At 44.4% G+C, this 26,926-nt stretch overlaps 1 pseudogene; it reads left to right on the top strand.

Annotated features, from left to right (window-relative positions):
- The first annotated feature begins 1,156 nt into the window (after window positions 1–1,156).
- LOC118366586 (divergent protein kinase domain 2B-like) lies at window positions 1,157–25,580 on the top strand (annotated as a pseudogene).
- The last annotated feature ends 1,346 nt before the right edge of the window (window positions 25,581–26,926 follow it).

Genomic DNA, 26,926 nt, shown 5'->3' on the forward strand with positions numbered 1-26,926 from the left:
GTGAAATGGAGAGAGGGGTAAGATGGTGAAAGACTGAGAGGGGTAAGATGGTGAAAGACTGAGAGGGGTAAGATGGTGAAAGGCTGAGAGGGGTAAGATGGTGAAAGGCTGAGAGGGGTAAGATGGTGAAAGACTGAGAGGGGTAAGATGGTGAAAGACTGAGAGGGGTAAGATGGTGAAATGGAGAGAGGGGTAAGATGGTGAAAGACTGAGAGGGGTAAGATGGTGAAAGACTGAGAGGGGTAAGATGGTGAAATGGAGAGAGGGGTAAGATGGTGAAAGACTGAGAGGGGTAAGATGGTGAAAGACTGAGAGGGGTAAGATGGTGAAAGACTGAGAGGGGTAAGATGGTGAAAGGGAGAGAGGGGTAAGATGGTGAATGACTGAGAGGGGTAAGATGGTGAAAGGCTGAGAGGGGTAAGAAGGTGAAGGGGAGAGAGGAGTAAGAAGGTGAAAGACTGAGAGGGGTAAGATGGTGAAAGGCTGAGAGGGGTAAGACAACAGGGGTAAGACAACGCAGGAGTGGCTTGGGACAAGTCTCTGAATGTCTTTGGGTGGCCCAGCCAGAGCCTGGATTTGAACCCAATCGAACATTTCTGGAGAGACTGAAAAGAATGAGAGAAACTCCCAACATACAGGTGTGCCAAGCTTATAGGGTCATACCCAAGACAAACTTAAGGCTGTAATCGCTGTCAAAGGTGCTTCAACAAAGTACTGAGTAAAGGATCTGAATACTCAATGTAAATGTCATATTTTGTGTTTTTTGTTTTTAATACATTTGCAAAAATGTCTAAAAACCTGTTTTTGCTTTCTCATTTTGGGGTATTGTGGATACATTGAGGAAGGAAAAAAGCGATTTAATCAACTTTAGAATACATTTGAACCTTTATTTAACCAGTCAAGTCAGTTAATAACAAATTCTGATTTACAATGACAGTCTACTGGGGAACTGCCTTGTTCAGGGGCAGAGTGACAGATTTTTTGTCAGCTTTGGGATTCGATCCGGCAACCTTTCGGTTACTGGCCCAATGCTCTAACCTCTAACTAGGCTACCTGCCGCCCCAAGGCACCTAGTGGTTGTAACGTAACAAAATGTGGAAAAGTCAAGGGGTCTGAATACTTTCCGAAGGCACTGTATGCCCACCCAGCCCGCCCAATGGCTGCGCCCCTGCCCGCCCAATGGCTGCCCACCCTGCCCGCCCAATGGCTGCCCACCCTGCCCGCCCAATGGCTGCCCACCCTGCCCGCCCAATGGCTGCCCACCCTGCCCGCCCAATGGCTGCCCACCCTGCCCGCCCAATGGCTGCCCACCCTGCCCGCCCAATGGCTGCCCACCCTGCCCGCCCAATGGCTGCACCCCTGCCCAGTCTTGTGAAATCAATAGATTAGGGCCTAATGATTTTTTTTTTTATTAACTGATTTCCTTATATAGAACTGTAACTCAGCAACATCTTTGAAATTGTTTTATGTTGCATTCATATTTTTGTTAAGTATATTCTATTCAATTCGAGTCTTGATTGTCAGTTGTTGTAAAAGGAACCAAAACGTCTGACTCCTCTGTAAACTTAAGGGTTAACCTCACAAAGCAGACTGAAATCTGAGAACTGACAGAGGAAACAGAAAGAGAGAGAGGAAATGGGGACTGGTGACTTCTGGGTATTGAAGAGAAGAGAAGAGGAAGAATCCCTCCCTCGCTTTGAGGGCTGTCCTTCTGCTATTCTGACTGACACAACCCACTCTCTCTCTCTCCCCCGCTCTCTCTCTGTCTCTTTCCATCCCTTCCTCCTCCGTTAGTGCCGTCTTTGGTCTGACAAGGCAGGACTGGACAGGAAACCACAGAGGGGGACCACATTCAGTGTCGCGCACAGACGGTACTTGCTGAACTGTTAAATTGTTCCCTCACTTACTGCTCTGGGCTAATTCAGCCTCAAGGAATGTGCTAGAGCTGAGTCACACTTCCTCCTGGATATGACAGCACTTCCTCCTGAATATGACAGCACTTCCTGTCCTCCACGCTACTGATGTAACCCCACCCTCTCCCTGCTTCCCTCACTCCTCCTCCCTCCACCCTCTCTTCCCCTCACCCCCGCCCAATCTGCTTCCTCTTAAAGTTAAAGCTTTTAAGGGGATATTAGCAACAGCCACAATCAATGGATCTCTGAGGCTCCTGTACAGTACGCCTCTCTAGCTTAGCACAGGACTACATTGGATCTCTGAGGCTCCTGTACAGTACACCTCTCTAGCTTAGCACAGGACTACATTGGATCTCTGAGGTGTCTGTACAGTACACCTCTCTAGCTTAGCACAGGACTACAATGGATCTCTGAGGCTCCTGTACAGTACACCTCTCTAGCTTAGCACAGGACTACAATGGATCTCTGAGGCTCCTGTACAGTACACCTCTCTAGCTTAGCACAGGACTACAATGGATCTCTGAGGCTCCTGTACAGTACACCTCTCTAGCTTACTACAGGACTACATTGGATCTCTGAGGCTCCTGTACAGTACGCCTCTCTAGCTTAGCACAGGACTACAATGGATCTCTGAGGCTCCTGTACAGTACGCCTCTCTAGCTTAGCACAGGACTACATTGGATCTCTGAGGCTCCTGTACAGTACACCTCTCTAGCTTAGCACAGGACTACATTGGATCTCTGAGGCGTCTGTACAGTACACCTCTCTAGCTTAGCACAGGACTACATTGGATCTCTGAGGCTCCTGTACAGTACACCTCTCTAGCTTAGCACAGGACTACATTGGATCTCTGAGGCGTCTGTACAGTACACCTCTCTAGCTTAGCACAGGACTACAATGGATCTCTGAGGCGTCTGTACAGTACACCTCTCTAGCTTAGCACAGGACTACAATGGATCTCTGAGGCGTCTGTACAGTACACCTCTCTAGCTTAGCACAGGACTACATTGGATCTCTGAGGCGTCTGTACAGTACGCCTCTCTAGCTTACTACAGGACTACATTGGATCTCTGAGGCTCCTGTACAGTACGCCTCTCTAGCTTACTACAGGACTACATTGGATCTCTGAGGCTCCTGTACAGTACACCTCTCTAGCTTAGCACAGGACTACAATGGATCTCTGAGGCTCCTGTACAGTACACCTCTCTAGCTTAGCACAGGACTACATTGGATCTCTGAGGCTCCTGTACAGTACGCCTCTCTAGCTTACTACAGGACTACAATGGATCTCTGAGGCTCCTGTACAGTACGCCTCTCTAGCTTACTACAGGACTACAATGGATCTCTGAGGCTCCTGTACAGTACACCTCTCTAGCTTAGCACAGGACTACAATGGATCTCTGAGGCTCCTGTACAGTACGCCTCTCTAGCTTAGCACAGGACTACAATGGATCTCTGAGGCTCCTGTACAGTACGCCTCTCTAGCTTAGCACAGGACTACATTGGATCTCTGAGGCTCCTGTACAGTACGCCTCTCTAGCTTACTACAGGACTACATTGGATCTCTGAGGCTCCTGTACAGTACACCTCTCTAGCTTACTACAGGACTACAATGGATCTCTGAGGCTCCTGTACAGTACGCCTCTCTAGCTTAGCACAGGACTACATTGGATCTCTGAGGCGTCTGTACAGTACGCCTCTCTAGCTTACTACAGGACTACAATGGATCTCTGAGGCTCCTGTACAGTACACCTCTCTAGCTTAGCACAGGACTACAATGGATCTCTGAGGCTCCTGTACAGTACACCTCTCTAGCTTAGCACAGGACTACATTGGATCTCTGAGGCTCCTGTACAGTACGCCTCTCTAGCTTAGCACAGGACTACAATGGATCTCTGAGGCGTCTGTACAGTACGCCTCTCTAGCTTACTACAGGACTACATTGGATCTCTGAGGCTCCTGTACAGTACACCTCTCTAGCTTAGCACAGGACTACAATGGATCTCTGAGGCTCCTGTACAGTACACCTCTCTAGCTTAGCACAGGACTACATTGGATCTCTGAGGCTCCTGTACAGTACGCCTCTCTAGCTTAGCACAGGACTACAATGGATCTCTGAGGCGTCTGTACAGTACGCCTCTCTAGCTTAGCACAGGACTACAATGGATCTCTGAGGCTCCTGTACAGTACGCCTCTCTAGCTTAGCACAGGACTACATTGGATCTCTGAGGCTCCTGTACAGTACACCTCTCTAGCTTAGCACAGGACTACATTGGATCTCTGAGGCTCCTGTACAGTACGCCTCTCTAGCTTACTACAGGACTACAATGGATCTCTGAGGCTCCTGTACAGTACGCCTCTCTAGCTTACTACAGTGACTACATTGGATCTCTGAGGCTCCTGTACAGTACACCTCTCTAGCTTAGCACAGGACTACATTGGATCTCTGAGGCTCCTGTACAGTACACCTCTCTAGCTTAGCACAGGATTACAATGGATCTCTGAGGCTCCTGTACATTACGCCTCTCTAGCTTAGCACAGGACTACATTGGATCTCTGAGGCTCCTGTACAGTACGCCTCTCTAGCTTACTACAGGACTACAATGGATCTCTGAGGCTCCTGTACAGTACACCTCTCTAGCTTAGCACAGGATTACAATGGATCTCTGAGGCTCCTGTACATTACGCCTCTCTAGCTTAGCACAGGACTACATTGGATCTCTGAGGCTCCTGTACAGTACGCCTCTCTAGCTTAGCACAGGACTACATTGGATCTCTGAGGCTCCTGTACAGTACGCCTCTCTAGCTTAGCACAGGACTACATTGGATCTCTGAGGCTCCTGTACAGTACGCCTCTCTAGCTTAGCACAGGACTACATTGGATCTCTGAGGCTCCTGTACAGTACGCCTCTCTAGCTTAGCACAGGACTACAAACAGCTGTCATTCAGTCATTCGTTGAATTGACATTTTCTTTCTATCCTGTATGGGAAAGTTTAAATTCATCGATTGATGCATCAATTGAGTGAGTTGAAATGGAATGAAGTGCAACCTTACTAAGTCATCCCTATCCTTCGTTTTTAAACTAAGCTCCCATTATGTTATCTATCTAGGGTTAAAGTTCAGGTTAGATTTAAGGTTAGGTTTAAAGTTAGGGTCCCATTCTTAGCCTGGTCAGATATAGAAAAGACTGTGGGATACAGTTTTGTTATTAAACAATGGTTATTTGTGTGGTGTTTGCACAATCTGATCCACTTTATCACTGTGATTATTACAATGAGAACTAAAGTGAGCACCACAGGTATTGGGACAGTGACAATGTTATGGTTGTTTTGGCTCTGTACTCTGTACTTTGGATTTGAAATGATACAATCACTATGAGGTTAACGTGCAGACTGTCAGCTTTAATTTGAGGCCATTTTCATCCATATCGGGTCAACTGAAATTACTGCACTTTTTGCACATAGTCCTCCCATTTTAGGCCCACAAAGGTATTGGGGAAAAATTAACTTATATGTGTATTAAAGTAGTACAAAGTTTAGCATTTTGTCCCATATTCCTAGGATACAATGATTAAATCAGCCTTGAGACCAAATTGTTGGATGCATTTGCTTTTTTGATTTCGTTGTACTTCAGATTATTTTGTAACCAATAGTAATGAGCGATAAATAATGTATTGTCGTTTTGGAGTCACTTTTACTATAAGTAAAAATAGAATGTTTCTAAACACTTCTACATTCATGTGGATGATACCATGGTTACGGATAATCCTGAATTAATCGTCAATTATAATGAGTGAGAAAGTTTACAGACAAACAAATATCATACTTGCCACAAAAATAAAATAATGGGGGTCTGATATTTGTGCGTCTGCATCTTTCTCAGTCAGAATCATCCATAATTCACCCAGGACTGTAATTTCTGAACAGTTCAAAATAACCTCAAATTAAAGCTGACAGTCTGCACTTTAACCTCATGGTCATTGTATAATTTCAAATCCAAAGTGATGGAGTACAGAGACAGAACAACAACATGTATCACTGTCCCAATACTTTTGGATCTCATTGATTCACTCACTGAAGTCCTGCTCCAATACTCTTGGGCTGGAGCCAAGGGACTCACTCAGTCCAAAACCCCCTTACTTCCCTCTCTCACACACACACACACACACACACACACACACACACACACACACACACACACACACACACACACACACACACACACACACACACACACACACACACACACACACACACACACACACACACACACACACACACACACACACACACACACACACGGCTTGCACAGACCTTTCAGGGGCAGGTGTTCAAATTTAAAAAACCAACTCTCTTCTGCTTGTAACAATCAACCAGTCTGCCCTACTGTATCACCTGCTCAGAAGACCAATACTCGGGGAACTAAAACCCTTTTCTTATTAAAATGCTATAGAAATGTCCTAAATGCATTCATTCCATGGTAGAAAAATAGAATCCTGTATGTAGGCAATTACCGCTGGATCTGCCAAGAGGTCTGGACTATTATAGCACATGATAACCACAGAGTCACTGGTTCATCTAGCTGTTCCTTCTTAACTGCTACATTAGTAATGAAGTTATTAGAGATATTGAGGGAGGGTTGACCCTTCACCTACTTTACTCTGTATGATTGTAATGTGTCTGAATATGACTAAACCTAACCTTAGCCACAAGGGATTAACATGTGCCCACTGTTTCAAATGAGCAATGTGCTACAGGCACGTTGCGGCAGGGTAGCCTAGTGGTTAGAGCGTTGGACTAGTAACCGGAAGGTTGCAAGTTCATATCCCTGAGTTGACAAGGTGCAAATCTGTCGTTCTGCCCCTGAACAGGCAGTTAACCCACTGTTCCTAGGCCGTCATTGAAAATAAGAATTTGTTCTTAACTGACTTGCCTAGTTAAATAAAGGTTCACATTTTTTTTTTAAATTACAGGAACATCCCTGTGTCTTATTTAAAAAAAATAAAAAATTGTTACAACATTCAACTGACAAAAATAAAGACGGGTTTGTAAAAAAAAACTCACCTGTAGAGTAAAGATCTCCTCCAGTGATATCAATCTCTGACAACAACAAAAAGTCCCATCTCATGTTTTGCCCTTACAGAAAAACAACAGCAGAATAACAGTTATACTGCAATCTAACCACAACATTACTGCAATAAAATAAAATAAATGTTATTTTTGGACAGAGTATTGCAGTATACTGCACTTTGACTGAAATATTTTTTTCCAAAGGGTGATGATACAGATTTGTTGTGAACACTGCCACCACATGGCTTTTTTCTTTGTCAATATTGACCACATGCATCAAGTAGGAGAGACGACATTGATGAATGTCTTTTTAATGGAAAAACTCTGGAAACCAAGATAAACCAAATCTTTACCCAATGCAATCCTTCTAACAATAAGATGTATCATGTTTGGTATAACTAAGGCATGTGGAATGTCCTATCATATTCCTTTGGAGAGCACAAGTCTTTGACAAGAATGTCCTGTAACGCAAACTTAAAAGTACCCCACGTGTGTTACTCACAATGGGAAATAAACCTCCCAGTAATAAAATAAATAAATATTGAAACACGCTATAACTAGACCATTGTGCCCAAACCAATTTAACATCTCACTGCAGAGCGACCTCAATTTAACGTCTCACTGCAGAGCGACCTCAAGGTCCTAATCCCCAGATCTGCTTTCACTCCTGAATTAGTCGTAGGTCATAGGTCATATAGGAATGCACAGGAGTGGTGTTGTTGACAAATATAGCGTGAGTAGACAGAGCTTCCCACTGAGTCCTCCTCCAGTCTGCAAAACACGGGTATGGCTCAATGGGTGAAAGCAAAGTGCAGTAGTTTATTATTTTACACCTGGCATTATTATATAAATCCTGTGACTCGATGCGTTACGATGCAAACCTCTAGAAACAACACTCGGCACATCCGATGAGTCATGGCAGAGAGCAGCCTGTAACCTGACAGGAATCTAGGGGAATTCTACCAGAATGTGGCTTTACATGCATTAGCGATGCGCTGGTTGACTCATAACCCGCAGTCCCGATGGTTATATCTGTAGGGCGGACAGGTTTAGGGGTTGGAGGCGCCATATGGAGGGTGTGATGCACACAGAGGCCAAATTGAGCTCCATACCGCGTCGCTGTGCACCTCTCAAATTGTTCAACAATTTGGGAGGGCTTCGTATAGCTCTGCATTGACATGATTGGTTGAGGGTAGGTGAGGGCAAGAGGTACTGTATAAACACAAACTCACTTCCTTGACAACTTCCTTCACAACGGCTCTACCACTGCTCGGGAAGTGCAAGAAGTATGAATGCCCTGACTTCTGCAGAGGCCATTTCACTGTAAATGATGCACGACCTATGCAGAGGTCAGCATGAACATCTTTAAGGTAGTTCAATGTACCATTACATTTACATTTACATTTAAGTCATTTAGCAGACGCCATAGCTATGTGGTAAAACACAAAGACAAAATGGTGTTAACCTCTCAATCAAAACAGAGTGCTTTAGACACACCCACTCCTGTCCACACCTCTACTACTTTCCTTTAGACACACCCACTCCTGTCCACACCTCTACTACTTTCCTTTAGACACACCCACTCCTGTCCACACACCTACTACTTTCCTTTAGACACACCCACTCCTGTCCACACCTCTACTACTTTCCTTTAGACACACCCACTCCTGTCCACACACCTACTACTTTCCTTTAGACACACCCACTCCTGTCCACACGCCTACTACTTTCCTTTAGACACACCCACTCCTGTCCACACGCCTACTACTTTCCTTTAGACACACCCACTCCTGTCCACACGCCTACTACTTTCCTTTAGACACACCCACTCCTGTCCACACACCTACTACTTTCCTTTAGACACACCCACTCCTGTCCACACAACTACTACTTTCCTTTGGACACACCCACTCCTGTCCACACGCCTACTACTTTCCTTTAGACACACCCACTCCTCTCCACACGCCTACTACTTTCCTTTAGACACACCCACTCCTGTCCACACCTCTACTACTTTCATTTAGACACACCCATTCCTGTCCACACGCCTACTACTTTCCTTTGGACACACCCACTCCTGTCCACACCTCTACTACTTTCCTTTAGACACACCCACTCCTGTCCACACCTCTACTACTTTCCTTTAGACACACCCACTCCTGTCCACACCTCTACTACTTTCCTTTAGACACACCCACCTCTGTACACACGCCTACTGCTTTCCTTTAGACACACCCACTCCTGTCCACACGCCTACTACTTTCCTTTAGACACACCCACTCCTGTCCACACGCCTACTACTTTCCTTTAGACACACCCACTCCTGTCCACACGCCTACTACTTTCCTTTAGACACACCCACTCCTGTCCACACGCCTACTACTTTCCTTTAGACACACCCACTCCTGTCCACACGCCTACTACTTTCCACACCCACTCCTGTCCACACGCCTATTACTTTCATTTGGACACACCCACTCCTGTCCACACCTCTACTACTTTCCTTTAGACACACCCACTCCTGTCCACACGCCTACTACTTTCCTTTAGACACACCCACTCCTCTCCACACGCCTACTACTTTCCTTTAGACACACCCACTCCTGTCCACACCTCTACTACTTTCATTTAGACACACCCATTCCTGTCCACACGCCTACTACTTTCCTTTGGACACACCCACTCCTGTCCACACCTCTACTACTTTCCTTTAGACACACCCACTCCTGTCCACACCTCTACTACTTTCCTTTAGACACACCCACTCCTGTCCACACCTCTAATACTTTCCTTTAGACACACCCACCTCTGTACACACGCCTACTGCTTTCCTTTAGACACACCCACTCCTGTCCACACGCCTACTACTTTCATTTGGACACACCCACTCCTGTCCACACGCCTACTACTTTCCTTTAGACACACCCACTCCTGTCCACACGCCTACTACTTTCCTTTAGACACACCCACTCCTGCCCACACGCCTACTACTTTCCTTTAGACACACCCACTCCTGTCCACACACCTACTACTTTCCTTTAGACACACCCACTCCTGTCCACACGCCTCCTACTTTCCTTTAGACACACCCACTCCTGTCCACACGCCTACTACTTTCATTTGGACACACCCACTCCTGTCCACACGCCTACTACTTTCCTTTAGACACACCCACTCCTGTCCACACGCCTACTACTTTCATTTGGACACACCCACTCCTGTCCACACGCCTATTACTTTCATTTGGACACACCCACTCCTGTCCACACGCCTACTACTTTCCTTTAGACACACCCACTCCTGTCCACACGCCTACTACTTTCCTTTAGACACACCCACTCCTGTCCACACGCCTACTACTTTCCTTTAGACACACCCACTCCTGTCCACACCTCTACTACTTTCTTTTAGACACACCCACTCCTGTCCACACGCCTACTACTTTCATTTGGACACACCCACTCCTGTCCACACCTCTACTACTTTCCTTTAGACACACCCACTCCTGTCCACACGCCTACTACTTTCCTTTAGACACACCCACTCCTGTCCACACGCCTCCTACTTTCCTTTAGACACACCCACTCCTGTCCACACGCCTACTACTTTCCTTTAGACACACCCACTCCTGTCCACACGCCTACTACCTTCCTTTAGACACACCCACTCCTGTCCACACGCTTACTACTTTCCTTTAGACGCACCCACTCCTGTCCACGCGCCTACTACCTTCCTTTAGACACACCCACTCCTGTCCACACGCCTACTACTTTCCTTTAGACACACCCACTCCTGTCCACACGCCTACTACTTTCCTTTGGACACACCCACTCCTGTCCACACCCCTACTACTTTCCTTTAGACACACCCACTCCTGTCCACACCCCTACTACTTTCCTTTAGACACACCCACTCCTGTCCACACCTCTACTACTTTCATTTGGACACCACCTCACCATATTGGGCTGCAGCTACCCAGTTCTCTTCACATCCGGAGGGACACAGGACCGCAACCTCAAAGGGCATGTGCGCTCGGTGACTCACAGGGCGCGCGAGGAACCTATTTCTGGGCCGTATTTATAGAGCCATGCGCACATGTGGAGACAAAGTTCTACTACAGTAGTTGACAGACAGGAGACAAGAGACTGAATCTGAAGGACAGACAGGAGACAAGAGACTGAATCTGAAGGACAGACAGGAGACAAGAGACTGAATCTGAAGGACAGACAGGAGACAAGAGACTGAATCTGAAGGACAGACAGGAGACAAGAGACTGAATCTGAAGGACAGACAGGAGACAAGAGACTGAATCTGAAGGACAGACAGGAGACAAGAGACTGAATCTGAAGGACAGACAGGAGACAAGAGACTGAATCTGAAGGACAGACAGGAGACAAGAGACTGAATCTGAAGGACAGACAGGAGACAAGAGACTGAATCGGAAGGACAGACAGGAGACAAGAGACTGAATCTGAAGGACAGACAGGAGACAAGAGACTGAATCTGAAGGACAGACAGGAGACAAGAGACTGAATCGGAAGGACAGACAGGAGACAAGAGACTGAATCTGAAGGACAGACAGGAGACAAGAGACTGAATCTGAAGGACAGACAGGAGACAAGAGACTGAATCTGAAGGACAGACAGGAGACAAGAGACTGAATCTGAAGGACAGACAGGAGACAAGAGACTGAATCTGAAGGACAGACAGGAGACGAGACTGAATCTGAAGGACAGACAGGAGACAAGAGACTGAATCTGAAGGACAGACAGGAGACAAGAGACTGAATCTGAAGGACAGACAGGAGACAAGAGACTGAATCTGAAGGACAGACAGGAGACAAGAGACTGAATCTGAAGGACAGACAGGAGACAAGAGACTGAATCTGAAGGACAGACAGAGCAGTGTGGTCAGATTCTGGAACACAGGATTTTTTTTCATGTAATGTCTTCATTGCACTGTCCTTGTTTATTCCTGTTGACTGTTGAACAACTGAATGGCAATATGAGATTGTGCCATTGTAATACCTTTACTATGGGACCAAGATACAATATGCTTTGCCCTGTAGTCCTAGTGCAAGTTGGATAACGCAATTAAGAAAGCTGCCAGGAATTGAAATGGGGGAAAAAACATGGCCAAATATTTCATTCATATTTTTTCTAAGCAGGACCAGAAAGGGAATAAACTACATCATGATCAGATTGCACTGTGATGGTCCTGATGGTTTAGAAGTGATAAAAACTGTCCATCTTCAACCAAAGATACAGCCTCTGCATTGGCTGAAGCATCGTAAAAGGCACCTTCAAATGTAACTGCATAAACTGTATTTAAAATCATAAAATATAAATTCCATGTATTAGCATATTCTGGTTGAGAAACAGAATCTTTCCAATCCTTTATCTCGCTCTCCCTATCCCATGAACATGCTTCTAACCCAGTGAACCTTGTCCGTCACATTTTTTCAACAGCCCACCACTTCCACAACTGACTGTGCTTCCCTCTGGGCTGGTGAAATATTATTCTACCCTGCTGTACATCCAGTTTCCTCTCCCAAAACATTGACATGTGTGTTATGTGCTGAAGTATGTGTGACTCACGGGATACAAGAGTAAAAAGGAAGTGGAATGCAACGCACTCCAGCTGAGTCACCCACTTAAAATACACCATCATTTAACAACTGCTTTGAACTAAGAATCTGTTCTTGGGTGGGTGTCAGAGGAGGCTGGTGGGAGGCGCTATAGGAGGACAGGCTCCTTGTATTGGCTGGAATGGAATTAATGGCACGGTATCAAACACATGTAACAAATGAAACATGTTTCACTCCGTTCCATTTGAATATGTCTGATGTGTGGAGTAATTACAATGTTGTTGATCCGTCCACAGTTTTCTCCCATCACAGCCATTAAAATCTGTAGCTGTTTTAAAGTCACCATTGGCCTCATGGTGAAATCCCCGAGCGGTTTCCTTCCTCTACGGCAACTGAGTTAGGAAGGACGCCCGTATCTTTGTAGTGACTGGGTGTATTGATACACCATCCAAAGTGTAATTAATAAATAATTAATAAACATGCTCAAATGGATATTCAATGTCTGTTTTGTTTTTTTAAATCTGCCAATAGGTGCCCTTCTTTGCAAGGCATTTGAAAACCTCCCTGGTCTTTATGGTAAAATCAGTGTTTGAAATTCACTGCCTGACTGAGGGACCTTACAGATAATTGCATGTGTGGAGTACAGAGATGAAGTAGTCACTAAAAAATCATGTTAAACACATGCAAATTATTATATGATTTGTGAAGCACAATTTTATGCGACTTGTGTGACGGGTACAGGTACAGGTGTCTATGGGTACAGGTGTGTATGGGCACATTCTTATCCCTGAATGTATTTAGGCTTGCCACAGCAAAAGTGGTTGAATACTTATTGACTTAAGACACACTTTTCAATTGTAATTAATTTGCGAACATTTCTAAAAACATAATTCCACTTTGAATATTATGGGATATTGTGTGTAAGCCAGTCACATGAGATCTCTATGTAATGAATGTTAAGTTCTGGCTCGAACACAACAACATGTGGAAAAGGTTGAGGGGTTGTGAGTACTTTCTGAAGGTACTGTATTATTACTGGTGTCACTACGTCAGACTTGCCACTGGACGACCTCTGAAGTTTAGCTAGAGGGACACCTACTGGTTATGCATTAGTTCTGCACACTACAATTATAAGACCAGAATGTTCACACATAAAAGGCCCAAAGCAGCCATTTTTATCTCAATATCAAATTATGAAGTACCTTACTGTGACTGTTTTCAATTAAAATTGTACAAAATACATTAAAAAAAAGACATTTCTCAAACAAGAATTTAGCTAGGACTGGCTGGGAGTGGTCTGAGTGGGGAGGGAACACTGAAAACTAGCTGTTATTGGCAGAGGTTTGGAACTCTTTCTTTTTGGTCTATTAACTAATTAAACCCCGGACAAATCTCCATCCAACCAAAACAGGCTGACATTTTCTGCGGTCATTTCAAACAATTTTTACACTAAAAGGGCATTATTATAATTTTCACAATTTCACATTATTGTTCCAACCTCATAGTGTGGAAATATATATAAAACACAGAGAAATCACATTTTTCACTGCACTGTGCCTTTAGCTAAGTAAGGCAACACAAGATTGTTTATTCACTTAGTTCAATTAATCAATCAATCAAATGTATTTATAAAACACTTTTTACATCAGCAGACATCACAAAGTGCTGTACAAAAACCCAGCCTAAAACCCCAAACAGGAAGCAATGCAGGTGTAGAAGCACGGTGGCTCGGAAAAACTCCCTAGAAAGGCCAAAACCGAGGAAGAAACCTAGAGAGGTACCAGGCTATGAGGGGTGGCCAGTCCTCTTCTGGCTGTGCCGGGTGGAGATTATAACAGAACATGGCCAAGATCAAATGTTCCTAAATGACCAGCATGGTCAAATAATAATAATCACAGTAGTTGTCGAGGGTGCAACAAGTCAGCACCTCAGGAGTAAATATCAGTTGGCTTTTCATAGCCGATCATTAAAAGTATCTCTACCACTCCTGCTGTCTCTAGAGAGTTGAAAACAGCAGGTCTGGGACAGGTAGCACGTCCAGTGAACAGGTCAGGGTTCCATAGCCGCAGGCAGAACAGTTGAAACTGGCGCAGAGCACGGCCAGGTGGACTGGGGACAGCAAGGAGTCATCATGCCAGGTAGTTCCAAGGCATGGTCTTAGGGCTCAAGTCCTCCGAAAGAGAGAAAGAAAGAAAGAGATAATTAGAGAAAGCACACTTAAATTCACACAAGACACGGGATAAGACAGGAGAAATACTCCACATATAACAGACTGACCCTAGCCCCCAGACACAAACTACTGCAGCATAAATACTGGAGGCTGAGACAGGAGGGGTCAGGAGACATTGTGGCCCCATCCAATGATACCCCTGGACAGGGCCAAACAGGCAGGATATAATCCCACCCACTTTGCCAAAGCACAGCCCCCACACTACTAGAGGGATATCTTCAACCACCAACTTACCATCCTGAGACAAGGCCGAGTACAGCCCACAATATCTCAGCCACGGCAGGAACCCAAGGGGGGCGCCTACCCAGACAGGAAGGCCACGTCAGTGACTCAACCCACCCCTCCTAGGGATGGCAAGGAATAGCACCAGTAAGCCAGTGACACAGCCCCTGTAATAGGGTTAGAGTCAGAGAATCCCAGTGGAGAGAGGGGAACCGGCCAGGCAGAGAGAGCAAGGGAGGTTCGTTGCTCCAGAGCCTTTCCATTCACCTTCACACTCCTGGGCCAGGCTACCTTCTGTAGCTCAGTTGGTAGAGCATGGCGCTTGTAACGCCAGGGTAGTGGGTTCAATTCCCGGGACCACCCATACGTAGAATGTATGCACACATGACTGTAAGTCGCTTTGGATAAAAGCGTCCGCTAAATGGCATATATTATTATATTATTATTATTATATATTATTATTATTATTATTTACACTCAATCATATGACCTAGTGAAGAGATGAGTCTTCAGTATAGACTTAAAGGTTGAGACTGAGTTTGCGTCTCTCACATGGGTAGGCAGACCATTCCATAAAAATGGAGCTCAATAGTAGAATGCCCTGCCTCCAGCTGTTTGCTTAGAAATTCTAGGAGGCCTGTGTCTTGTGACCGTAGCGTACGTGTAGGTATGTACGGCAGGACAAAATCGGAAAGATAGGTAGGAGCAAGCCCATGTAATGCTTTGTAGGTTAGCAGTAAAACCTTGAAATCAGCCCCTGCCTTGACAGGAAGCCAGTGTAGGGAGGCTAGCACTGGAGTAACTAAAGTTTATTTTGTGCTTTATCCGGGGAAAGTAGAGCATTGCAGTAGTCTAACCTAGAAGTAACAAAAGCATGAATTCATTTTTCTGCATCAGTTTTGGACAGAAAGTTTCAGATTTTTGCAATGTTACATAGATGGAAAAAAGCTGTCCTTGAAACAGTCTTGATATGTTCGTCAAAAGAGAGATCTGGATCCAGAGTAACGCCAAGGTCCTTCACAGTTTTATTTGAGATGACTGTACAACCATCAAGATTAATTGTCAGATTCAACAGAAGATCTCTTTGTTTCTTGGGACCGAGAACAAGCATCTCTGTTTTGTTCGAGTTTAAAAGTAGAACCTTTGCAGCCATCCACTTCGTTATGTCTGAAACACAGGCTTCTAGCGAGGACTATTTTGGGGCTTCACCATGTTTCATTGAAATGTACAGCTGTGTGTCACCCGCATAGCTGTGAACGTTAACATTATGTTATTGAATGACATCCCCAAGAGTTAAAATATATAGTGAAAACAATAGTGGTCCTAAAACGGAACCTTGAGGAACACCGAAATTTACAGTTGATTTGTCAGAGGACAAACCATTCACAGAGACAAACTGATATCTTTCCAGCAGATAATATCTAAACCAGGCCAGAACTTGTCAGTGTAGACCAATTTGGGTTTCTAATCTCTCGAAAAGAATGTGGTGATCGATGGTATCAAAAGCAGCACTAAGGTCTAGGAGCACGAGAACAGATGCAGAGCCTTGGTCTGACGCCATTAAAAGGTAATGTACCACCTTCACAAGTGCAGTCTCAGTGCTATGACGGGGTCCATAACCAGACTGAAGCATTTCGTAAACATTATTTGTCTTCAGGAAGGCAGTGAGTTGCTGAGCAACAGCTTTTTCTAAAAGTTTTGAGAGGAATGGAAGATTCGATATTGGCCGATAGTTTTTTATACTGTATTTTCAGGGTCAAGGTATGGCTTTTTCAAGAGAGGCTTTATTACTGCCACATTTAGTGAGTTTGGTTCACATCCTGTGGAGAGAGAGACGTTTATTATTTCCAACATAGGAGGGCCAAGCACAGGAAGCAGCTCTTTCAGTAGTTTAGTTGGAATAGGGTTCAGTATGCAGCTTGAAGGTTTAGAGGCCATTATTTTTTCATCATTGTGTTAAGAGATATAGTACTAAAACACTTTGTCACGACTTCCACCGAAGATTGCTCCTCTTCCTGTTCGGGCGGCGCTCGGCGGTCGTCGTCACCGGTCTAGCTGCCACCGATCCCCTATTCCCTATTCCTTTTCTGTTGGTTTTGTCTTATTGGTTACACCTGTTTCTTGTTTGGGTTTGGGTTAGGGCTATTTAAACCGGTTATGCCCGCCTGCTTTTGTGCGGGCTTGTTTCTCTGTTAGTTTTGTGGATGTGTTATTTTTGTATTTTCTCTAGACTACCTGCCGCCATGACGAAGGTAGAACATATCAGGGTAGTAAAGCTTACTGTTCAGGATATTTACCTTATGTTTATATAAAGCCACTATACAGGCTACGGTTATTAAGTGTCCAACTCAAGGTTTGCTCTTGTTACATTCTCCACTCTGACTTTCCACTCAAACACATTTCAGATGATATTTCAGATGATATTTTGGGTCCATCACAATAGTCTTAAGTAGCTTCCTATCTTCAGAAACATTCCTTCATTTCCTTTCCTCAGATTCAATTGGTGGATGTCCCCGTATTCCACTCTCCCATTGGCTGAGAAGCAGAGTTTCCCAGGGAACCTTACGGATGATTAGTTGAGCTGGTGTCCGGTGGTCTTGTCCTTCCTCGATTGGGAGATATGGCTCAGGGACAAGTGTGAATAGATGTTAACGGGTACAGGTGTTTCTGGGTGCAGGTGTGTAAATGTCAACATTCTGGAATGTACCCCTATATAGGATCTGGTTCCTCCCCTCCTGCGTTGTCCCTCCCAGAGGCTTTGATTTAACTAGGCAAGGCTGCTGGACCGCATTGTGTGCCGCTATGCTGAGGTGTTGGATGTAGCCAGAGTTTAGATGAAGCACTTCTCAGAGACAGTCAAACGACGACTGCTCTACACGCTAGCTGTCAATCAACAGCCTTGCATACTGCAGGTGGGCCAGAGATGTACGTAGATAGATACTCAGAGCCGGATTTCCCTCACACAGATAAAGCCTAAGACAAAAAAAATCATGTTAACCTCTCTGAACCACCAATACCGGATCCGGGATAATTGTCACCAGCAACGCTGAATAGCATAGCGCCACAGACAAATAATATTACTAGAATATATTCATATTCATGAAATCACAAGTGCAAAATTGCAAAACACAGCTTAGCCTTTGGTTAATCCACCTGTCGTCTCAGATTTTGAAATTATACTTTACAGCGAAAGCAATACAAGCGTTTGTGTAAGTTTATCGATCGCTCGACAAAACAATAAGTACACTTGGTCACGAAAATCAGAAAAGCAATCAAATTAATTGTTTACCTTTGATGATCTTCGGATGTTTTCACTCACGAGACTCCCAGTTAGACAAATGTTCCTTTTGTTCCATAAAGTTATTTTTTATATCCAAATACCTCCGTTAGTTTGGTGCGTTATGCCCAGGAATCCACCGGAAAGAGCGGTCACGACAACGCAGACAGAAATTCCAAATTATATCCATAATGTCCACAGAAGGATGTCAGACGTTTTTTATAATCAATCCTCAGGGTGTTTTTCAAATATCTATTCGATAATATATCAACCGGGACAGTTGGCTTTTCACTAGGACCGGGAGTAACAATGGCCGCCTTTCTCTTTTGCGCACAATTCACTCAGAGCCCCCACCTATCCACTTATTCAATGTGGTCGTTCACGCTCATTCTTCAACATAAAAGCCTGAATCTATGTCTGAAGACTGTTGATACCTTGAGGAAGCGATAGGAAAAGGAATCTGGTTGATATCCCTTTAAATGGAGCAATGGGAGGCTATGGAACATGGAGTTTTCAAAATAGGCCTACCTTCAAACTCAGTGCCTCTTTGCTTGACATCATGGTAAAATCAAAAGAAATCAGCCAAGACCTCAGAAAAACAATTGTAGACCTCCACAAGTCTGGTTTATCCTTGGGAGCAATTTCCAAACGCCTGAAGGTACCATGTTTATCTGTACAAACAATAGCACGCAAGTATAAACACCATGGGACCACACAGTCGTCACACCGTTCAAGAAGGAGATGCATTCTATCTCCTAGAGATGAACGTACTTTGGTGCGAAAAGTGCAAATCAATCCCAGAACAACAGCAAAAGACCTTGTGAAGATGCTGGAGGACATGGGTAGAAAAGTATCTATATCCACAGTAAAATGAGTCCTATATCGACAAAACCTGAAAGGCCACTCACAAGGAAGATGCCACTGCTCCAAAACCGCCATAAAAAGCCAGACTACGGTTTGCAACCGCACATTGGGACAAAGATCGTACTTTTTGGAGAAATGTCCTCTTGTCTGATGAAACAAAAATGGAACTGTTCAGCCATAATGACCATCGTTATGTTTGGAGGAAAAAGGGGGAGGCTTGCAAGCCGAAGAACACCATCCCAACCATGTGGATATATTGAAACAACATCTTAAGACATCAGTCAGAAAGTTAAAGCTTGGTCACAAATGGGTCTTCCAAATGGACAATGACCCCATGCATACTTCCAAAGTTGTGGCAAAATGGTTTAAGGACAACAAAGTCAAGGTATTGGAGTGGCCATCACAAAGCACTGAACTGAAAAAGCATGTGCGAGCAAGGAGGCCTACAAACCTGACTCAGTTACACCAGCTCTGTCAGGAGGAATGGGACAAAATTAACTCAACATATTGTGGGAAGCTTGTGGCAGGCTACCCTCAAACATTTTACCCAAGTTAAACAATTTAAATGCAATGCTACCAAATACTAATTGAGTGTTTGTAAACTTCTGACCCACTGGGAATGTGATGAAAGAAATAAAAGCTGAAATAAATCATTCTCTCTACTATTATTCTGACATTTCACATTCTTAAAATAAAGTGGTGATCCTAGCTGACATAAGACAGGGAATTTTTGCGAGGATTAAATGTCAGGAATTGTGAAAAACTGAAACACTGAGTTTAAATGTATTTGGCTTAGGTGTAAGTAAACTTTCGACTTCAAATGTATATTAAATCTCCTAGATAGAGGACAGACACTCCTTATGATTTATTTTTTGACTGTCTTTTCGTCCTTTCATGAATGTGTTATTCATTTAGTTTCTATGGGCTATAGTAGTAAAGGCCAAATTCAATATTTTAGGAAATAAATACACTGACCATGGAGATCACAATAAAAGCAGCAGAGACCCCAGGTGACTCTCTGTCCAGAACAGTAGGAACCCCTTTGATGCAGCTGCTGCCTTCATCCCCCCTGTAAGTAGTTCAAAGGGGTTTCTACTGTGGAGTCCTGGAACAACCCAGTGGCAAGCCTTCTGATGTTTGTTCACCATCTTACCCTCCTCCGCTGCTCTTCTCTGTATCCTGTTTCCTTCTCTCTTTTTAAAAATGTTCTTGTCCTCTTGTCTTCTCTCACCTCCTCCACTCCCCATTCCTAGATGTTCCCGGGCACAGAGGGCTGGCCGTTCCACCGCCGCCAGGGCTCGTGTGGCAGGCTGATGGTGTGGACGAGCTCCAGACCTCTGTGGGGCCTTTTCTAGTTCCACCAGGGAGTTCCTCTAGAGGAATGATTAGGCCTACCAGCTGCTCCAGATCACCCAGGACCTGCGCCACAACAGCCTGGGCTTCCTGCTCTACTATACCCAGATAGGGGAGGACATGTTCAGCTTGCTAGATAACCAGAGTGTTCATCACAGATGCCAGCAGCATAGGAGTCATCGACCTGGAGCAGGGTGAGTGGAATGAATGGCTACCTGCGCTGACGTTACGGAGGATGGGGAGACCGAGGATGATGATGATGATAAGGGGTTGCACTTTCCCAAAGTACTCAAAGCTATATTAAATGTAGGTGGTGGGCCGAAGCCAAAACATGTGAAGTTGATCCATCCCCTTCGAGGGAGGAGCAGAATTTTTGTTTATGACATTAAAACATTCTTATGATGACTATAAAATTAGTTGACACCTTCAATTCTTGGCCATTTTCTCATAAAGAATATTTCAACAATGTCTGCTCAGGCAAATTTGCTGAACTGCTAAATATAGAACCATTCAGAACTCCTGTACATTCCCTTCGTTAATGAAGGCAGCCATTGGTCTGCTTCTATCTATGATGTAAGCAAAGCCTTGTGAAAACGTGAGCTGCTGTCTAATGAAGAGGAACAGATATACACTATATATACAAAAGTATGTGGACCCCTTCAAATTTGTTGATTCGGTGTGCGTGTCATGTATACTTCATTAAAGTGGCCTTTTATTGTCCACAGCACAAGCTGCACCTGTGTAATCACCATGCTGTTTAATCAGCTTCTTGATATGACACACCTGTCAGGTGGATGGATTATCTTGGCAAAGGAGGCTCACTAACAGGGTTGTAAACAAATTTGTGCACAACATTTTTAATGTGTATTAAAGGAATTGCCTCTGAACTACGAGCACACAAAAGAAACCTGGGTTGGGTCAGATAGGGAAATAAAGTTTTGAAACAGGGAGGTGCAAACTGAAATTACACTGAACAAAAAATATAAATAAACATTTTTGGGATTTTTTTTTTAGCTCATGAAACATGGGACTAACACTTTACATGTTGCGTTCATATTTTTGTTCAGTGCTTATTTTAATTATTATTTTATTTCCCTATTGAACACAACCAGGTTTCTTCCGCTCGTAATTCAGAGGCTATTGTGTTTCTTTAAGCGTGACTGTAACTCCGTATTAGAGGGACAATTTACTGAGATGGTGTAATTGTCTACAAAGAAAAGAAAATGCTACCCTGCGAGCAGTGAGTGTACAAACAGAACATCTAAAAACTGTCAGATAAATAGTTCTAATAACCAGAGTCCTAAGGTCAAACAGTAGTTGTCTGAAGTAACTGCAAAGTTCCTTTACCTTATGAAACAAAAAAAACAATATGTTCCACTGTTCTATCAGATCTACAGAAGCCCAGTGGGGATATGTAATGATGTCTGCTGTCTTTGTGTACAGTGGCATCATATGGAAGATTGGGTTGGAATTGCGGGGGAAATAGACCCACACACAGACAAGGGGAGAGAAGCTGATTTCTGACAGTATTTTTGAATTTAGTATATTTTTTAGGATCCCCAATTAGATGCTGCCAAGGCATCGGCTACTCTTCCTGGGGTCCAAACAGAAATACCTTATTTACATAAATATTAAGACAATTTGCTGAGATTTTTTCCAATGTTCATCCTTGAGATGTTTCTACTGTAACGGTTTTCCCCCTCTTCTGAGGAGGAGTAGGAAAGATCAGACCAATGCGCAGCGTGGTAAGTGTCCATATTTTAATGAAATATAACCGAACACTGAATACAAAAGAACAAGAGAAATAAATGAAAACTGAAACAGTTCTGTATGGTAAAACACAGAAAACAACTACCCACAACCAATAGTGGGAAAACAGGCTGCCTAAGTATGATTCTCAATCAGAGATACCGATTGACAGCTGCCTCTGATTGGGAACCGTACCAGGCCAAACACAGAAATACAAAACCTAGAATACACAACATAGAATGCCCACCCAACTTACGCCCTGACCAAACTAAAACAGAGACATAAAAAAGGAACTAAGGTCAGGACATGACATCTACAACTTGATTGGAGTCCACCTGTGGTACATGATTTGGAAAGGCACAGGAAAAACCAAGCCATGAGATCAAACAAATTGTCCGTAGAGCTCCGAGACAGGATAGTGTCGAGGCACAGATCTGAGGAAGGATACCAAAACACTTCTGCAGCATTGAAGGTTGCCAAGAACACAGTGGCTTCCATCATTCTTAAATGGAAGAAGTTTGGAACCAACAAGACTTTTCCCTAGAGTTGTCGACCTAGCCAAACTGAGCAATCGGGGGAGAAAGGCCTTGGTCAAGGAGGTGACCAAGAACCCGATGGTCTCTCTGACAGAGCTCTAGAGTTCATCTGTGGAGATGGGAGAACCTCCCAAAATGACAACCATCTCTGCAGCACTCCACCAATCAAGCCTTTATGGTGGAGTGGCCAGACGGAAGCCAATCCTCAGTAAAAGGCACATGACAGCCCGCTTGGAGTTTGCCAAAAGGTACCAAAAGACTCTCAGAAACAAGATTCTCTGGTCTGAGGAAACCAAAATTGAACACTTTGGTCTGAATGCCAAGTGTCACGTCTGGAGGAAACCTGGCACCATCCCTACGATGAAGCATGGTGGTGGCAGCATCATGCTGTGGGGATGTATTTCAGTGGCATGAATTGGGAGACTAGTCAGGATCAAGGCAAAGATGAAGGTAGCAAAGTACAAGGAGATCCTTTATTAAAACCTGCTCCAGAGTGCTCAGGACCTGGGGCGAAGGTTCACCTTCCAATAGGACAACTATCCTAAGCAAACAGCCAAGAAAACAGGAGTAATCAGTAGTAGGGCAGTCATGAAATTTCATCAGCCAGTGATGAACTGTCAGTCTTACGGTAATTGATCGAAAAGTAACATAAACACATTTAGCATCTCCTGGACTCCACACATAACCTACAACCCAGATCCAGATCGAGGGAGATTATCAGTGGTCTTGTATGTCTTCCATTTCCTAATAATTGCTCCCACAGTTGATTTCTTGCAGATTCAGTCTTCCCAGCCTGGTGCAGGTTTACAATTTTGTTTCTGGTGTACTTTGACAGCTCTTTGGTCTTGGCCATAGTGGAGTTTGGAGTGTGATTATCTGAGGTTGTGGACAGGTGTCTTTTATACTGATAAGTTCAAACAGGTGCCATTAATACAGGTAACGAGTGGAGTACAGAGGAGCCTCTTAAAGAAGAAGTTACAGGTCTGTGAGAGCCAGAAATCTTGCTTGTTTGTAGGTGACCAAATACTTATTTTCCACCATAATTTGGAAATAGATTAATTAAAAATCCTACAATGTGATTTTCTTGATTTTTTTCTCCTCATTTTGTCAGTCATGCAGTGTACCTATGATGAAAATTACAGGCCTCTCATCTTTTTAAGTGGGAGAACTTGCACAATTGGTGTCTGACTAAATACTTGTTTGCCCCACTGTATTAGGTAATGGAAGACATACAAGACCACTCATAATCTCCCTCGATCTGGGGCTCCACGCAAGATCTCACCCCGTGGGGTCAAAATGATCACAAGAATGGTGAGCAAAAATCCCAGAACCACACGGGGGGACCTAGTGAATGACCTGCAGAGAGCTGGGACCAAAGTAACAAAGCCTACCATCAGTAACACACTACGCCGCCAGGGACTCAAATCCTACAGTGCCAGACGTGTCCCCCTGCTTAAGCCAGTACATGTCCAGGCCCGTCTGAAGTTTGCTAGAGAGCATTTGGATGATCCAGAAGAAGATTGGGAGAATGTCATATGGTCAGATGAAACCAAAATATAACTTTTGGTAAAAACTCAACTCGCCGTGTTTGGAGGACAAAGAATGCTGAGTTGCATCCAAAGAACTCCATACCTACTGTGAAGCATGGGGGTGGAAACATCATGTTTTGGGGCTGTTTGTCTGCAAAGGGACCAGGACGACTGATCCGTGTAAAGGAAAGAATGAATGGGGCCATGTATCGTGAGATTTTGAGTGAAAACCTCCTTCCACCAGCAAGGGCATTGAAGATGAAACGTGGCTGGGTCTTTCAGCATGACAATGATCCCAAACACACCGCCCAGGCAATGAAGGAGTGGCTTCGTAAGAAGCATTTCAAGGTCCTGGAGTGGCCTAGCCATTCTCCAGATCTCAACCCCATAGAAAATCTTTGGAGGGAGTTGAAAGTCAGTGTTGCCCAGCAACAGCCCCAAAACATCGCTGCTCTAGAGGAGATCTGCATGGAGGAATGGGCCAAAATACCAGCATCAGTGTGTGAAACCCTTGTGAAGACTTACAGAAAACGTTTGACCTCTGTCATTGCCAACAAAGGGTATATAACAAAGTATTGAGATAAACTTTTGTTATTGACCAAATACTTATTTTCCACCATCATTTGCAAATAAATGAAAATTACAGGCCTCTCTCATCTTTTTAAGTGGGAGAACTTGTACAATTGGTGGCTGACTAAATACTTTTTTGCCCCACTGTAGCTCAGTATTTGAATAATTTATTTTATACAGTCAATGGGTAGGTTAATTTTGAGACTCCCCCTTAACTCAGTCTGTCTCTCTCCCTCTCTCTCTGACATATTGTCCTGCCTGGGTCAGGTTGTGCCCCCCTCCTTGCAGCTCCACCCCCCCACCCAGAGCCTCACTCTGCTCTGCACAGCCCTGCTGCCCTGAATGCTGCTCACATCCAGGGAGAGGGTGGCCGAGCCAACCAGGCTACCCAGGCAGGCGGAGGCAGGTATGCCGGAGACGTGTCCCTGTTGCTGAGAGTAGGTGCAGACCCGAGCTGGAGGATCATGGCAGCAGTAAGATCTCTGAGGGACCTGCTTAAACCCCTGAGGCCCAGCAACCCACGCTACGCCTACAGATACCCAGAGTGCAGATACAAGCAGGAATACAGAGAGATGGCAGGACTACACTACCCATACTTCCCTGCTAGAACAAAAGGCTACCCGGCGATCTACTTGCCACTCATCTTCGCTAGAACAAACGGCTACCTGGCGATCTACTAGCAACTCATCTAGAACAAAAGGCTACCTGGCGATCTGACTGATCCTTGTCATAGACAATGTTAAGTTCACAGGTGCAGATATGACCAGATATGAAACCTGGTGGGACTACAGAGCTTTGAGATCGGACTGGCACAGGGACTTTAGAAACGTTATGGAACAGGACAGAACTGATGCCAGGGGGGTGTGTGCTGGAATTGACTATGCATACAAAGGGGGTGGTGCTTCTACACAGGGTTGTGCATGTGATCTGTCGTAACAGCTTGTAGTGCTTGCTTGTGTAGTAATGAGGCCTGTCAAAGTTAACTAATTCACTTTTTGTCATTTTAGTGTACTAATATTTTTTAATTGTGATAAACCGCATTGTGATCAAATACACTGAAAACATCCGAAATACATAATCTACAGCTAAATACAACAATGTGATGTCAAAAGTTGACAGTGATGTTAACCGTTAAAGTAATGCTTTATTAATGTACCTGATTGTGGCATGGGCACATATGAGGATCTACCTGTGCAGAGCAACACATGCCCCTTTGCCCTTCCAGTCTCCAAAGTGCCCTTTTTGTGGTGGTATAATTTCCCCCAAAAGTAGTTTTTTTTTTCTTTTTCCCCCCCATACATTTTGGGTCGGTTGTTCTTTAAATTCTCATCTATGCTTCAGAATCGAAAAGTTGAGAGTCTTGATTCTTGACCAGTTTGCAAAGTGGGCATGAACATCCAGTGACCAAAAGTAACTTAAAAAAAATGTATTCCAGTTTCGCAAAAACAGAGTTGGCCTAAGTTTATCATCCATAGAAAATTCAGTTTAGCAAAATCTACGAGTGACTCATTTTCACTAGAACAAAAGGCTAGCTGGCGATCTACTAGCAACTCATCTAGAACAAAAGGCTACCTGGCGATCTACTAGCAACTAATCTAGAACAAAAGGCTACCTGGCGATCTACTAGCAACTCATCTAGAACAAAAGGCTACCTGGCGATCTACTAGCGACTCATCTAGAACAAAAGGCTACCTGGAAATCTACTAGCGACTCATCTAGAACAAAAGGCTGCCCGGCAATCTACTTGCGACTCATCTAGAACAAAAGGCTACCTGGCGATCTGATTGACCCTTGTCATGTTTCAGATACTGTTGGTGCAGTTCGGTGGCTAGGGGCAGATCATACACACGTGCCCGACTTAGACACAGGCAGTAGTGCTGACAGAACACTGGTAATAGATTAGTGTTTGTCAACCATTTCCCGTACCAGTGACTGTTGAGACATGGTCCTCCTCTTTCAACCAGCTCACGCCATGGCTGCAGATCCAACTTTTTCTGGATTTTTTTGTCCCTGACTACAAGATCAG

Source organism: Oncorhynchus keta, chromosome 34, assembly GCF_023373465.1.
Source record: "Oncorhynchus keta strain PuntledgeMale-10-30-2019 chromosome 34, Oket_V2, whole genome shotgun sequence".
Classification (NCBI taxonomy): domain Eukaryota; kingdom Metazoa; phylum Chordata; class Actinopteri; order Salmoniformes; family Salmonidae; genus Oncorhynchus; species Oncorhynchus keta.